Genomic DNA, 12,594 nt, shown 5'->3' with positions numbered 1-12,594 from the left:
GAGTTTTGGCCTTCCAGCTCGTTAAAGGACCGGAAGAGCTATCCCTCCTCTAGATTTTAATCTTTTTGGACCTGAGGGATTATTGCACAAAAAGGTCGAGCGCTTGTTTTATTCGGCTCGTTAAAGTTATCGAAAACTCATAGCTTCTGTATTGTTTTATACTTTTTCGGACTTAAGGGATTAGATGACGAAAAATGAATTTTGGAGTTAACTTTATGTACCTTTTCAGACTCTCTAAAAATGAAAAGGACCGAGTTATCCTTGTCGTTAGACTCGTTAAAATTATTAAATAGCGACAAACTTGTCTTTAGACGAGAATGAGTTTCACTATCGCTAAGCTCGTTAAAACATAGCGATGGGCTTGCCCGAAGGGCAGGTTATAGAACAAGCATATGTTATCCTCCTCAAGCTTGACAAAAATAAAGAGGTACTGGTCAGCAATGACTGGGGAAAAATTGGGAAAAAATCAAGAAAACTTTGATGGTAGTAGGTCGCTCTTGAACATGACACTTTTCCTCCGTATCACATTCGGGTTGGGTTGTTTCATTCATCGGTCACATCACCATGGTCTTGCCATACCATCCAGATTTGGGGTAATGCTACCAATCCATCGCATCAGTGTCGCCATATGTTCAAGAGAAATCGTTCAAAAAGAGTCAACCGGGTCCCATCCACTGCCATACATTATCCTTCATCCATTCATGACCGCCACCCTGAATCATATGTCACAGATTGTTTTCACCTCCATTAAAATCATTAGCTTCGTTCCGTGTCACTGATGTGGGATTCATTAAGGCCCTCCTTTGACGGATCGCTCCTTGTCGACATCAGCTCATTATCCAAGGAGTTGATCTAGGTACAACCCCTTCAGTACTTTGAAGCTTGCATGCCTCAATGGCAAGTTTCTCACTTCCGGCGACAGGTATACATCAATGACCTTCGACCAGAAGATTTTGTGTGGTGTTCGACGCCAAGTCCTTTATTCACACCACGTGAATTGTACTGCAGTACCTTGAGGGTCATTATCATTATCGGTGATTCCTCTCGCGCTTGTTAACGGTTCACATCATTGACCGGTAATCAAGCGATGTCTTTCCATGTTCGACTTCAGCGCAATTCTCACATGGATCGACTTGTACTTAGAGTGAAGATCGAACGAGTTTGAAGACCCCGGATCTAGTTTCATCCATCCGGGCTGCGATATATATTCAGGAAAAATAAAGACATTTGACATGTACATCATTGCAGCAGATGATCATCCTACTCAAAGGATGATAATTTTCACCAAAATTATCAGTCTACCATCAGAGGATCGTCTGTTCTATGTACAAAAATGAATTTATAAAGCTGAGCATGGGAATGCCCGCCTCAGCTAGATCATGAAAGCAGTATGAATCATAATGTATTGTATTGTATTTTACTACAGGTCTCCTCCCAGCAGATGGATGAACTTCGGACCCTCCTGGATAAAGCATTTCACCCGATAAATGGCCTCATACTTTAGGGGGCAATTGTTATAGACATTTTTGTGCCTTGCATCACTGAGCATGAAATGTCAATAATCAAGGGATCCAAAGTCCCTAAACATGTTGTTCCTACCCCTAGAGGAACAAGGCCAGCAAACCACAACACTTAACAAAAGTTCTCCACCTGAAAACACTCAAAACAAGGCAATTCTGGATCATGTCAACTGCTCCATTGAGCATCTGCGCTGAATGTCAACTACTCCACTGTCTACCTGCGTTGAATGTCAACTGCAAAGAAGGCTACCTGCGCTGAGCGAGTTTGGACAAGTGGCAGAGTCATTCCTCAAGGTGTCAATGCCTAGGAAGCTTCCAAAATGACACTTGGATCAGGGAATTCGACTGGTGATGAGTAAGAGGTTCCAAATCTCCAAGTGGAAGCAAGAACCTCCAAGTGGACTCAAGAACTGAAGTGGGAGAGGACACTAGTCAGATCTCAAGCTGACTCATCCTCTCTCCAAAACATCTATATATAGATCTCTCTCCATGAGATCTAGGAGGCTGGAATTTGGTATTTGCAAAGAATTGTTGTTGGTTTGTGGCTAGAAACATTGGGTGTGTTATGCTTTGAAGGGAGCTGAAGAAGGAATTCCATTCTGCTGGGAAGGAGATGCTGGGTTGGAGCCCTATGGGTTGTATCTCTTCCTGAACCCTGTTACTTTCAATAAAGCTATCTTGATTCTTTCCTATATGCTGGTGTATTTTGTATGATTGCATTAGTATATTTGATTTACTTCTAATCCTGAATCATTTATGAATATGTATATTTGCCTTTGTATTGTGTTCTTCTCTTGTTGCAAGTAGTTGTTCTCTTGTCACAGGTAGCTGTTCTCTTGTGATCTCGTGGGATTCAAGTAGCTGTTCTCTTGATCAAGCGAGGAGGCAAGTAGCTGTGGACACACAAAGAGAAGAGGATCTAGTTCAAGGGACAACCGGAAGACAACGGTAAGTCTGCCGATCTCCTCTCTTTCACATTTCATAAAGGAAGAAATCATGATAGTTGTATTCGTTTGTTGCTAAGGCGCTGTCACACCTTAGGTGGATAGGATCGTCCTAAATAGGCATTTTTCCCCACAACAGTTAGGGAGGGGGAATTTTAAGGGGACTTAGGGAAAATATATATATAAAAGGGAATTTAGGGAAGGAATTATGACACATACACCATCACATAATCATAGTTTGCAGGGGTTTGATAGGAGGTAAAGTTTAGGGAGATTTTCTTGAAGTTTAGGGATAGGTAGGGTTTTAGGGCTTTTGATTTGTTGTTAGGGAAATTAGGTGAAGATGACAAGGGAGGTGATAATGGGAATGTGGGGAAATGAGGGATTGAAAAAGAATGACCTTGGGCAGCAAACTCAAAACCCTAGCTTCACTTGCAATTTGAAATTTTTAACATGATACATATGATTTTCTTCATGCTTCACACTTGCTGGTATTAGACACATTTTCCATGCTCATTTTCTTTAGGCAAGCAAAAAACATTGATGATTGGAGGCCTACCTGAACAATTTAGGAAGTTTGAGGTCGTTTGAAACTTCACTGGCGGTTTGCTGTAGGTGAAACCCAACGCGTAGTGCGCGGGTTCTGATGCATAGCGCCCGCTCTACGTGTAGCGCCCGTGCCTTTTAACACTGGAACTTCTGCCCTAACGCGTAGCGCGCGGGCCCTGATGCGTAGCGCGCAAGTGCAGTCGCTCACTTCACCCAGTTTCACACTAAATCGCCTTTCACACTTGCTCTTAGAGTCTTGGAGGCAAATGAATTGCAAAATGAGGAGAGAGGGGATTTTATAAGTTTGATTTAAATTAATTTCCCTTCAAACCCACTTTCTAATGTTTATAAAATGACACTTTTTAAAACTAATTACTGCTGACTTGTGGTTTCCTTTTTGTCATGAAATTGGTTGAAATGATGCTTTTTCTTGAAATTTTTTGCAGGGATAGCTTCTGAGGAGTCTTGGCAAAGGAGACCAGGGCCGCATGCCGACTTCTGGAGAATTTGAATTTTTACAAATTTTAAAAAAAATGAGAAAATGACCTTGCCTTCAAAAACAGGGTTTTTGAACTCAAGGTAAAAATTAGCTGTACAATATGAAATCTTCTGAAGTGATGCTTTGCTGGACATCCCTCTGGCCTGCTGGGCATTTATTGACCTTAAATACATGACCTTAAAAGACAAAATTGGACTAAACCCTAGACCTAGTACTTTGACTTCAAGACAAGACCAGTGACCCTGTAAAGAATTTATTGACTGAAACAAACTTAATCCAGCAGTGCCAAGAGGGGAATAAAGACACAAGCTCCTCCATCAGGGTTATGGCATGCCTAATGGAATGCAATAGGATGACACTGATGAGACACCTACTAATGCAAATGCAAAGAGCTTTGATCGCTGATGGAGGGCTACTAGACCGACTCTAACATTGGCTCCAATGGGGATGGTAGCTCCTTGGAGGTGCCAAGAACCTTAGAACTCTGGGAGAGCAGACCAGTGCCTTTTAATCATTGGGCAATGGAGTCATTATTTACATATTTGGACCCAAACTGGGACAGCTTTATTGACTTGACAACTGACTGAAAATTAGACCAACTTTGACTCAAACTAACTCAACTTTAAACAGAAAATGAACTGATAAAAACAACATAACAAACTCACACCAACTAATCTTCATCTTCAGAATTATAGCCTTCACCGCGGGCCCCAGACTAAAGATGAAAGATCAGTTCACACTTGCAGTGGAATAAAAGTAAAATGGTAATTACAATGATAATGACTAGAGCAGAAAATGCTCAAACATGGTACCTTTTGAGCAGTCGACCATTGACCGACCCTCCGAGACAATCATCACCGTTCATTTCTTTGAGAAGAAAGGCATTTGGACCACGGTATGCTGCAATTTTGTAGGGACCTTTCCACAAGTTGTCAAACTTTCCATGTTTCCCTTTGTCTTCATTTCGGGCATCCCACCTCAAAACAACATCATCGATTTGGAAATCATCCGGTTTTGCTTTCCTGTCATAGATCTTCTTTATGCGCTCCTGCAACTTGAGAGTATTGTGAAGAACCTCCTCCCGTCTCTGCTGTAAATGAATCATTTGACTAATCCGCCTTTGCATGGGATCCTCCTCACCACCAGCTTCTTGAAGCAACTTTGCTACCGGAATACTAAGTGAAGTAGGAAACACTGCATCTGTCCCGTAAACCAGTTCAAAAGGTGACATAACAGTTGACTTTTTCTGACTGACACGATCAGCCCATAATGCATTTACTAACTTTTTGTGCCAGCTCTTCTTATTGATTTCCAACAATTTCTTTATGATGTTTACCAAGGATTTATTCGAAGATTCAGCCATATGATTTCCAAGACCCTAAAAAGTTCTTGGAAATCCTTCCTCCTTCACAACAAGAAATAACAGACTTGCCTATAGATGTTTACATTGACAGTGTGCAACTGGAAGTATGTATTGCAGAGTTGGGGCAGCCAACAGAGTCCGGCTTCCGCGATCCAATGGCAACATACATGGACATGTTTTTCAGTTTGATTGATAGATCAGGCTGTCTTGTACGTGACCAGGCTCATTATGTGCATGAAGGGCTGCCAGCAATAACATCTCCGTCCTGGTGGAAGCATTCTAAAGCGGCATCATTTTCAGGTTTACTTGAATGGTTAATCTGGCATTTTAGTATTACCTGATCTATTGTTTGTACAGCAAAGTAGGGTAGATTTTGTAAATAAATAAGCAGCCAAAAGGCAGCATCTTGTTCCAGTTTCATTACAGTTTAGTTTGAAGTTTGCCGAATTAGTCTTTCAATCAATTCAGTCAGTTTCCAGTTAATAAGTTGAGTCTTCAGTTGTGTTGATTTGTTGAAATAATGGACTCCATTGCCCAATGGATGGAGGCACTGTCTGCTCTCCCAAAGTTCTGCGGTTCTTGGCACCTCCACGAAGCGGCAGCTGCCATCCCAAGTGGAGCCGATGTTAGACTTTGTCTTGTCAGTCTTCCATCAAAGTCAAATTCATCAAAATTTATCTCTCGTCAACTGCTAAAGGAAAAACCTGTCAAAGTAGTTGGCAGTCACCTACTCTGCTCTTCCATTGAAGTGGCTTATGTTCAACATTGCAGTGGAAGAATATTCACTTTTCATAATATATCAATGGAGTCCTACAGTGCTTACCTCAATCCTCACAAGCAGATTAAGAAAGATTTTGTCAGCAACTTGAATGGTACATCAATTCTTGAAATTGCTGCCCTCACTGCAATTATGCCTGTTCTTATCCTCCTGCGACAATGGAATGTGTTGCAACTCAGATGGGACCAAGGTGGATCTACCAATATTCAAATGGAGGAGCATAGCAGCAGGAGTAAACATTTGAAAGATTGGAGGAATTATGCATCTTCTTTGATTGTTGATTTATTTCTCGTTGTTTTACCAATGCTTTCTTGCTTAACAATTATGGCAGACCAGACTTACATTTGTTCTATATGCTTGATGCTTCTTGTACTGCTTGAGATTTTTTTTACACAAGGTTGTTGTCACATTCTGGAATTTCAACCCATGCAGAGAGTAGTACTTTGTCTGTGTCTTATTGGAAGAAAAAACCTCTCATCATATCGATTTGCAATGATGCTGGTGACATGCTTGTCAATCCTGGCTGTGGACTTCAAAATATTTCCCAGGCGATTTGCTAAGACAAAAACGTATGGTACAGGATTAATGGATCTCGGGGTTGGATCTTTTGCAGTTGCAAATGCACTAGTTTCAAAACAGGCACGCAACATTGATTCGGTGTCCATGTTGGGGAATATGGTGTACACTGGAATTTCTTTTTCACTCTTGCAGCAGTGGCCATTGTGACATCAATAATCAATATTCATCCCCAATACTATGGCTTCTTTGGATGTGCAATTCTCATAGTTTATCAAGCAGTCTTGTTGTGTGGATTAAATCGTTACCTCATTTCAGATCAGAGGGGTGCAAATATCATTAGTCTGAACAAAGAGGGCATCTTCAGTTTATTTGGATATTGGGGCTTATACCTTGTCAGTGTCAACTTAGGCTATCATCTCTTCTTCCTAAAGAAACCCATTAGTTCTAGAGTAGCTTCAATTGGAGGGAAATCAAGTATTGCAATCGAAGTTTGGCTGCTTGACGGTTTCCTTTGGGTGCTAACAATCTTTTTGGATAAGTTTGTAGAGAAAAATTTCTCGTCGCATGTGCAATTTGGCATATGTAACTTTTGTTCTGGCACAAAACTTTGAGGTTCTTGGGATGCTTATGCTCTCAGATTTGGTCCCCACAAGAAAATCATTGGTCCTTGAGGAAGTCTTTGATCAGAATGTGCTTGTGACTTTCCTCCTGGCAAATATATTAACGGGCCTTGTAAATGTGTCGATGACTACTGTTTTTGTTTCTCCATTCCTAGCCTACTGCATTTTGCTTTTATATGCAGTGGTTTTGATTTCAGGGGTCGTTGTTCTCCAGGAATCTATGCTTTAGATTTGATTTGATGGACAGAGGAGATAGATCATAAAAGCCTGTGCGTGGGTGGCTCTCTTTCCTTTTTCTGGATCTTCTTTTCAAGTTCCATTGAGCGCTGAATGTTTCTGGTTATGTAGGGACAAAAGTATCCGCTGGTATCATCAGTGGACGTGAGCGCCCCAAATGCAAATGATGTAAACATTGGTTAATCTATTGTTTCAGTTTTTGGTATTTCGGATACTTTGTGTCAAGGTGCAGAGTACCTATGAAGGTTTGCAGGTGGAATCACAGTTATGGACAATTGCTTGTTTCGGCTTGGAAACGATCCTGTAAAGATGATAAAGGATGTTAAGCGTGCAATAGATGATGGTGAAGGATGTCGGGTCTTTGGTGTTCTGGATGTTCAAAGGGTCGCTGGAAATTTCCACATTTCGGTGCATGGCTTGAATATTATTGTTGCTCAATAGATATTCGAGGGGGCAAATCATGTTAATGTGAGCCATGTAATTCATGATCTATCATTTAGGCTCAAATACCCTGGAATACACAATCCACTTGATGATACTGTCCGCATTCTTCGCGATGCAAGTGGCACCTTCAAATATTACATCAAGATTGTTCCCACTGAATACAGATATCTGTCAAAGGAAGTATTGCCAACAAATCAATTTTCTGTAACAGAATACTTTGTGGCAATGAAGGATTCTGACTGGAGCTGGCCAGCTATCTATTTTTTGTATGATCTTTCTCCTATCACTGTTACCATCAGGGAGGAAAAGCGTAGTTTCACTCACTTTATTACGCGTCTTTGTGTTGTTCTTGGGGGCACTTTTGCTCTGACAGGAATGCTGGATCGATGGATGTATCGTCTTATTGAAGCTGCAACTCGCAAATCTTCGAGTCTTGGAATATTCTGAGATTTTTCAATGGAGCAATTTTGACTGAGAATTCTAAACCCAGTGACGTTCTTATCGAAGCTGGAAACAAATGGAAGATCGTGGAGTTTTTCATCTTTGTCATTTGACCCTTTTCTGGCTCATGAATATGGCCCACGAGCGCTATTCAAACGGAGCCAAAACAGCAGAAGATATAGGATTTGATTCCTATTTCAAGACTTCAGTTAATGATTCAAAGGGATCTGCGCTGCAGCATTTATCTCTTAATTAGCCATCAGAGGATTTTAAGGGGAACGATCTCATGTTTTAGAATAAAGAAATGACTCTATCTCTATTTTTGTAACTGCAGGTGAAACAACGCCCCTGTTTTGGGGTCGATTTGTTTTTCCCCTAGTATAGTTTATTTAATGTATGAAAAAATCATTTGTGAAGGAGTTAGGAAGTGAGAGAGTTCTGAGAGCTGGTGGAGAACAGAGAGCTTCCATTGTACAGTCTTTGACAGAGATTTTAATGAAAATACACAGCTCTGGCTTCTGAGATTCCTGTGGTATGACAATTTAGCATAAGTTTTCCTTCTGTTTCATATGTAACCTGTTATGTTTTCATTTCACTTCATGATCATTTCCAATTGAACAAATGAAGTGTTTAGGTAGAATTCATAATATTTTATGCTCTGCCTATAAGTTTGTTCATATTTAATGTTTTCTTTTGTTTGACAAGGATTCATCCTCTATGCCCTTGTCAGCTCCTCAGCAGTCTTGCCATTCCATTTAATCTCAATTTGATGTTAAATTTCTTGCCTACCTTGCCTCAAGAGATAATCTGTGTTTTTGATTACATTTCTCTGTTCAAGCTGTTCCTTTGCCCCATGCAGCCCAAAAAAACCCCATCAATTTATTAAAAACCCCTTTTATCAATTTACTAGCCTAAAATCAGTGTTCTATATTGGTTATCTCCGCCCTTTGAAGATCTTTGCCGAGATATACCGGAGAGAGCCCTCTCCTGCCCCGTAGGGCTAGCTACGAGGCTAAGTGGTTTGATGTTGCCTTGGAGTTTGCCTTTCTCAGCCTGAGGTGAAATTTCAAGCGCTAACATGACCAATATTTCCCAATCAAACTAATTGGTATCCAACATGCTATCAAATCCTTCGAGATATTCACTTGTACAAACACAACGCCAATCAATAATACACTTTCACATGTACATAATCAAATACAAACCTCCAGGGTTTTGCAGACAACTTGATGTTGCTTTTCAACTTTCCATAATAGGACTATCAACCGAATCTTTGACAGATATTCCTCAATCATATGTTTTCCTTCCTACTTCTCTTGTAGTAACATATCCTCTGAAATTCATTCTTTAATTAAAACCAAGCTATGCTCTCCCTCTCAACCAAGGAACACCTTTTTATCCAGACTCCCTCTTGATCTTAGGGAGATCTCTTCTATTCATGATTCCTCCATGAGACCAACTTCTTTTCGACATCGAATAATCTTGTGTGGCTTCCAACCATTTCATCAGAGTTATCATCATTCCCATCATGCTTATCACATCAATGAGCATCTTCACCAAGTTGAAGATTGTGTACCTGCACAACTTCAATAACAAGTACAACCAAATCTACAAAAGCATTATGTTATTCACATCAAAATCACGAAAGCATTTCATATTTATGAACATCAGATACCCAAATTATAAACAAGAGACATATACTCTTCAACATCTTGCTAGGACGCCCTAGACTACTTCATAACAACATTTATTCCATCTAGGGTTTCAATGTGTCTTCCAACGGTATGAAATACCTTACTACAACATATAGAAAACCCTAGAAACAATTAAAAATACATATAGATCTACAAAGCATCTAAAAATCTTTCAAAATACATAGGCTAGACTTCTCACTAGGGATTTATACAAATCTTAGAGTTTATACAAACAAATCAATCAAAGTCACTCACAACTTAGTCATTAACCTGACCAGCTTCCACTAGGGTTAGTTCCAACCCCTAGATTTTCAATCAACCATCAATCAGTCACTAACATGACCAAATACCACTAGGGTTAGTTTGCAAAACCCTAGATTTCCGAGCAATCAACAAACTCAACCAAAAATAAAAATTTCAATAATCTTTCACAACTCTCAAATTATCATATAGTCATCATATATCAAATATTTCTACTTCGACTAAGGTTTAACTCGAAAACCCTAGAATTCCAATTTCACAATCTGAGCAATCTTGCATAGATCTCAGATTGTTACATTTCACACTAGACAATGTCACTACTAGGATTTAATTTCAAAAACCTAGATTTTCATTTTCCAACAATCATCTAATAGATTTCGGATTGTTATATCACACATACTAGACAATTTAACTTCATTAGGGTTTAGTTATAACACCCTAGATTTCCAGATATCATCATCCTAGAATCTCATACAAGGACTTCCATTAAATCCTAAAACTCATGACCATCAATGGCTATGCCAATGCACATATCTAAGCATTCATAACCATACATAATCATATCATATGCCCAACAACATTAATACATCTAACCTAGACCAAGCTAGGGATTCAACCAAGAGGTCACATCTATACATGCCTAGATTTCATCATCATGCAAATATATTTCATATCATGTGTTAGTCACACCAAACTTCACAAATATGAATAAGAGTTAGACACATAACCATCTAGATTACACTAGGGTTTTATCAGAAAAATACACCCATACCAAGGAAAGAATTTCTAAAACAGTATAAGGGTCTTTCTTACACATTCCACCAAACCCTAATGAGTCAGGGTTCCAATGTAGAAACATATCAAACCCTATATCACCAAGACTTCAAAGGTTCCAAGATTTTAGACCTTATCATTCAACCCTAACAAGTTAGGATTTCCCGATCATACCAAAATCCCATAAATTATCAATAAAACTTCAATTAGCATTTCACAATATCCCTATGCAGTTTAGGGTTTCATGCATTCACATTAGCATACCCTTCGGTTAGGGTTTTCCAGAACTTGTCTAGGGTTCTACAAAACCAGTTAAGAGTGGGGTGGGTAGATTTATCAAGAGATGAATCACCCAAACACGAATCACAAAGATTCAATACAACTAGTCATAACAAAGTTAGTAATAGATCATCAAATGAATAGTCCTTTTAATCAATGTATTCAAAGCATACCTTTGTTCCTTGTCTTGAGAGATCCTCCTTCTTGTAGATGTTTTCCCTAATCCAGAAAATAGAGGGAGAGAGGTGATTAATATTTTAATATAATCAAAACTAAATGAGTACATGAACCCAAAATTGAAAAGACATGAGATACTTATCTTTGGGAGTTCTTGGGGGCTCACTCCAAAGCTTGAGGGAAACCTACAAACTTAAAACGATACAAAAATGTCTTTTCCAAAATATGTTAAAAACCTATAAATTCTAAAACATATAAAACAATATGTGTAAAGCTACAAGCAAAGGAATTAATAATGTAAGTCCCTAACGTGGGGTTCTTCGGGCTTGACTTTATTTGAGTCTCCTTCCACAACAAGGTTAGCTTGATCTCTTCCTCCCTTCTTATTCTTTGGATTCTTGGGACAATCACTTTTGTAGTGACCCTTCTTATGACATTGATAATACTCTATCTTGGACATGCCAACTTTCTTCCTTGATCCATTCGATCTCTTTCCTTTGTGATGAGCAGCATAAGCATTTGATACTCCTTCAGAATTGGCAACCATTGAGACCCTTAGTTCTTCTTGACTACAAGCGGTCCATAATTATTCAAAGGTGAGAGCTTTGTTCCAACTGTTAATACTTGCAACAAATGCACCCCAAGAGGGTGGCAATCCTAATAGAGTAGTGATCACAAGTTATTTTTCCATAATAATCTCATCAATGGATAAGATATCATCCTTGAGTCTAGCTATCTTCACAAATAAGGTTGCCACAATATCTTCTTTAGTCATCTTCGTTGTCCTCAGCTCATTCTTCAAACTTGCTACTTGACCTTTGTTCTTAATAGTGAACAACTTCGACAAGGATTCATACATTTCCTGAGCATGATCGATGTTAGCTATGAATGGGAAAATATTGTCTTTTATCCCTTCTACCATCAAAGTCATAGCCACCAATTCTAAATCCTTGAATTTCGCTTTGTCGACATCATTGGCTTCTTTACATTTCCTTTTACCAAGTTCAACACCTTGTTCTTTTCGAGGATTAGGTCAATCCTCTTTTTCCAGGATCTGAAGTTAGATGTTCCTTCAAGTTTGTTCTCACCCATGATTGAGTTAGACATCTTCCTTGAATATAATAGACTCCTTCCCTGAGATAGTACCTATGAATGGATCAAGTTCTTGAGACTGTCTTTTTCTTCCTTCTTCACCAAAGCTCTGATACCATGTTGGAAAATCAGAAAGGCAATAAAGATTTTATTGATCTTGATAATTACTTGTGATCTTTCTTATTATTACGATTCTTTATATCTTGTTTTTTTAGTTCATCAAGTAATTACCAAAAGCAGCAGCACATAAAACAATGAACACAAGATGTAGGCACATGCCAGGGCAAAACCCCCCTTGAGGGGAAAACCCAGTCAAAGTAATTATTCCTTTCAATAGTATCCTTTGAGACTCTTCACCCTAGACCAAGAGTAGACCTTCCCTCCACACCAAGTCAGCCTCCAG

The 12,594-nt window shown here is 39.3% G+C and overlaps 2 pseudogenes; both read left to right on the top strand.

The window, feature by feature from the left end:
- Positions 1–5,677: 5,677 nt before the first annotated feature.
- LOC149225489 (uncharacterized protein At4g17910 pseudogene) lies at positions 5,678–7,021 on the top strand (annotated as a pseudogene).
- Positions 7,022–7,296: 275 nt separating this feature from the next.
- Positions 7,297–7,998, top strand: LOC149225488 (uncharacterized; annotated as a pseudogene).
- The last annotated feature ends 4,596 nt before the right edge of the window (positions 7,999–12,594 follow it).

This window comes from Pinus tabuliformis, chromosome J (assembly GCF_031772625.1).
Source record: "Pinus tabuliformis cultivar Carrire ecotype Pingquan chromosome J, CPIR1, whole genome shotgun sequence".
NCBI classification, from domain to species: Eukaryota; Viridiplantae; Streptophyta; class Pinopsida; order Pinales; family Pinaceae; genus Pinus; species Pinus tabuliformis.
The sequence above is the reverse complement of the archived record's forward strand: the minus strand, read 5'-3'. Positions and strand labels throughout refer to the sequence as shown.